Genomic DNA, 4041 nt, shown 5'->3' with positions numbered 1-4041 from the left:
TATATATATAATCATTGGTATTGACTATATATATATAATCAGCTCCAGGAAAGAATATTATATAAAATTCTAGTGTTAAATCAATAAAAAGATAAATAATGCAAAGATTCCACTGTTATATAAAGTTCTGATCATATTGTTTAATTAAATTTATATTTTGCTATTTAATCGTTATTATTATATGTTTACCACTTGAATTAATTAAAATGTAACATTAAGGTTGTTAGATTCAAATGGAAGAATACACTAGTCAACAAAATGTCTTATAATATATATACTATATGAATTTTTCTAAGCAAATCAGTATTTTTTATTCGATAACAGTAATTTGCGATAGACGCGCCACAGAACCAATTAGAATTGGGTCTAAATAATATAAGCCTGAAACAAACTATCGTAATATACTGTTCTATGGGGGGGGGGGGAATTTGTTAAGATTTACATTTGGCGAAAACTTTCGAAATTCTCGAATACTTTTGATAATTATTAAATTTAGGCACAACATGCAAAATAAAGTCATTGAATTACCCATGGGATTTGTAAGTCCATGTAAAGAATAAGCCAAAACTACTTGTATTTTGAGACCAAACATTTCTGGAATTTTTGTAACCATGAAAAGATATCATCAGCTATATTTGTTACCATGACCTTTTCCGTCCTGCAAAATATCTAGGAATCGCTTATTTAGATGCGGTAATGTTGCGTGTATTGTAGGATGAAGTCTATAATTACTTCGATGAAAAAGCATGTCCTGTCGATATCTTGACTCGAACAAGAAAGACGTTCCAGTAAATTGGGTAAACAGATCAGCGCATGCCAGCCAAATGAACATTCAAAAGAAGAAAAAAAAATGTTTGCTGCTATCGATTAGAGATTATGTTCTTTGATTATGTTCTTTGTTGTCTTCATAATTATTCTATCGGAAATTGGCGCTGGTTGTTAACTCGGAAGAAATCATGATTAAGCTGCGAAAGTATATAACGAAAAATGGATGCCTATTCTTTCTTACTCTATTTGAACTTTTCAGATTATTCCAAGAATAGTGGTAAGGTTGAAATATGCTTATTTTTTACTGTGGATGCTTGCAAGAAAGGTACTCGAAGTGTCCATCGGGCTGTTCTTATTATATTTACTTATTTATTTTCTGTTTAATAAATAATTTCCAAAATTTTGTTTGAAGTAATAACTAATTTGTAAACTATAAAAAAATTAATATTTTTACCTTTAAGAAGCCTCTACACGAGCCATCTAGGATTTTAGGTCAAATTTTCGAATTTCGTTTTCTTCTTCTTATTTATCTTTTATTTATTTTGACTTAAGACACTTTTGATTACAGTGTGTTCGATAGCTAATAGCTTTCAAAAGAGGGAGGAAATAAAGGGATCGCCTTATTAGATCAGAAGAAATAGAGCTCTATAATTTTTAGACCTTCTCTATGAGATTTCCTCAACACATTAAAGCAATAAAAATCTGTGATTTGTGGTTTTGAGTCAATAATGTAATACTACACATTTGTCAATTTTTATTTTTTTTTTAAATTTAATTTCATTATTAAAACTAATCAAAACTGTTTAAACTGATAAAAACAGGTTTGGATGATTCTTATAACGTAAATTGTACAAAAATAAGATATTTACTTTGATCTTAACCAGAAAACGATCAATCTTTAATTCAGTACACCCAGAGGTTTAATTTGTTATGGGAACATGGAAGACTTTGTGATCCGACAAATTCAACGTGCACCAGTCACTATTACGGCCGGTTGGATTTGAACTCCCATCAGGAACATGAGTCCACCTCCCTGCCAACCAGGCTATCCCGGCCCAATTAAAAGGATGAAAAGCATATTTAGAATTTTCCCTCCCTGTCTCCAGACCTTCGACAGTTGAGTTCGGAATGCTTTGCCATCACATGATGTTAGAAAACCAAAACATGAACCTACATTTTTATTTGTCCTCTTGAACTATTTTTAAGAACTGAACTGCAGTGAAAATGATCGTTTGAATTTTGTTTAATATTTAGAACAAGGAATTTATGTTTAATTTTTAATAAGGTTTTTTCTTTATTTGAAAGTAATGTGTGATTGTCATTAAATGTTTTTTTATTAAATTTGTGCATAATTTAGGTATTATATCAATATAAACATCAAGACAAAGAATTATTCAGCATTTTGTTAGAAACCGGACTTTTTTTTATTCAAATTTGTGAAAATAGTTTATTTTTGACCTAAAAAAGCGAGTATTTTTAACGAAGTTACATTAATAAGTATTAAAATATGTATTACACATAAAATAATGTTTTTTTTTAAAATAATATTCTACTTTTATAACTGCTGTGAGTCTGAAACTGTTATTCATGACTGTTTGGTCAAGTTTTGCCTATCTTTAGCCAGCGCCCTCTATGCTAGTTCTGAAAATAACGCTAAGCGTCAAAGACAGTTTTGTGAAACTAAAAATCTTTTGCGATCTAATTATTTAATATTTAAAAAGTAATTCTAACACTGCATTATCTAGAGCTAGACTCATAAAAATTTGCGAAATTTGAAAAATTATTCATTGATTTTGATTATTATCATTTAAACAAAAATATCTCACCAAATAGGCGACTTTTTAAATAAATTTAATGACTTTAGAACGAACTATTAACTTAATTTTTAATGTTCAGATCATTTCGTCCGTCAATATAGTATTTATAATTTAAAATTATAGTTTTGCCTGTAGTTATATGGCACCTAACTGTAACATTTTTATTTTCCTTGGTGAAAAAGTTTTGAAAAACACCGCTATTACGTCTTCCACTTTGAAACTTCATTATTTTGAGTATCACATTTAAGTACTTCTGTATATTTCTACATTTAATTATTATTTTTTAACTGTAATATGGAATGTAATAATTTATTTGCTTTTGATGAACTAAAATTCTCACGGGAAATAGTCTGAAAATCTTCCAACTATATTCCGTATCGCGCATTTGGCAAAAGTAAGTTTTTTTCCCTATATAATATAATAATTTTTTATAGTTATTTTTGAGGATCTAATTTTTTTTTTTTTTTTTATATCCGCAACCAAAATGAAATATGCATACTTATTTGCGTAGATTATTTCCCAACCAGAAAAACTAACACTAGCAAAAATTCAGCATGTTTTGAAATGACACTTAGGGTACCAAGATATCAAGGTAAAGATTTTCTCGTTTACTTGTTGACAGTTAGAAGGAAAGGGTATTAAGGCATTTTTATTTATTTATTTGTTTTGTGGACAAGAGACAGTTCTTAGGTATGCAGAGTATACAAAAGTTAAAATGCAATTAGAGGGGCCAACTACACTGTTTCTTCAAAATATTTTAAAAAGTAGTAGAAAACTTAAATCTAGAGCTAGTTTCATTGTGTAGTGTGTCAGTGCTGTTTTCTTTCTTTTTTTTTACCTTTTGTGCATTTGAGTACTTTCATATGCTGTTTGACCTAAGGTAAAAACTAAATCATTTAAGCCACATAGTACAATATTTTTATATAAAGTCGTGATGGCTCAGGGGATAGAGTGCTCGCCTTCCAATGAGGTGAACCGCGTTAGGATCCCAGCGATAGCTTTTCCGCATCCAGTTTGCTTCGACCACAGTGCTGACGTAAAATATCCTCAGTGGTAGACGGAATCATGTATTAGAGTCCCCTTTCTGTCAGACTAACCATGGGTGGTTTTCCTCTCCATGTAACGCAAATGCTGGGTTAGTTCCATCAAAAAAGCCTCCACGAAAAAAAATTTCTCCCATTACTTGATCCAGGAGCTCCCTTGTCTTCTGGATTGGTTTCACAATTACAAGGCTACGGAGTTGAACATTAGTAGTTGTAAACCCGAAAGAATTGGGTCGGCTGTTTAACGGCGGTTATAAAATAAAAATAAAATAACATGTTCTAATATAATTTCTCAAGTTCAAAATGAAGAATAAAACAAAGAAAAATTATAGACATATGAAAAAAAGGGGGTGGGAAATAATAAGTAAAAAAATAACAAACAATATTTTATTTAAAAAAAAAATTTAAAAAAA

The 4041-nt window shown here is 29.9% G+C and overlaps 1 protein-coding gene across 6 annotated transcripts in view; it reads left to right on the top strand.

Moving 5' to 3' along the window:
* The window catches only part of LOC107457381 (Exchange protein directly activated by cAMP), a 274203-nt gene that overhangs the window by 262298 nt on the left and 7864 nt on the right, over positions 1–4041 (top strand). The window lies entirely within an intron of this gene.

This window comes from Parasteatoda tepidariorum, chromosome 2, assembly GCF_043381705.1.
Source record: "Parasteatoda tepidariorum isolate YZ-2023 chromosome 2, CAS_Ptep_4.0, whole genome shotgun sequence".
NCBI classification, from domain to species: Eukaryota; Metazoa; Arthropoda; class Arachnida; order Araneae; family Theridiidae; genus Parasteatoda; species Parasteatoda tepidariorum.
The sequence above is the reverse complement of the archived record's forward strand: the minus strand, read 5'-3'. Positions and strand labels throughout refer to the sequence as shown.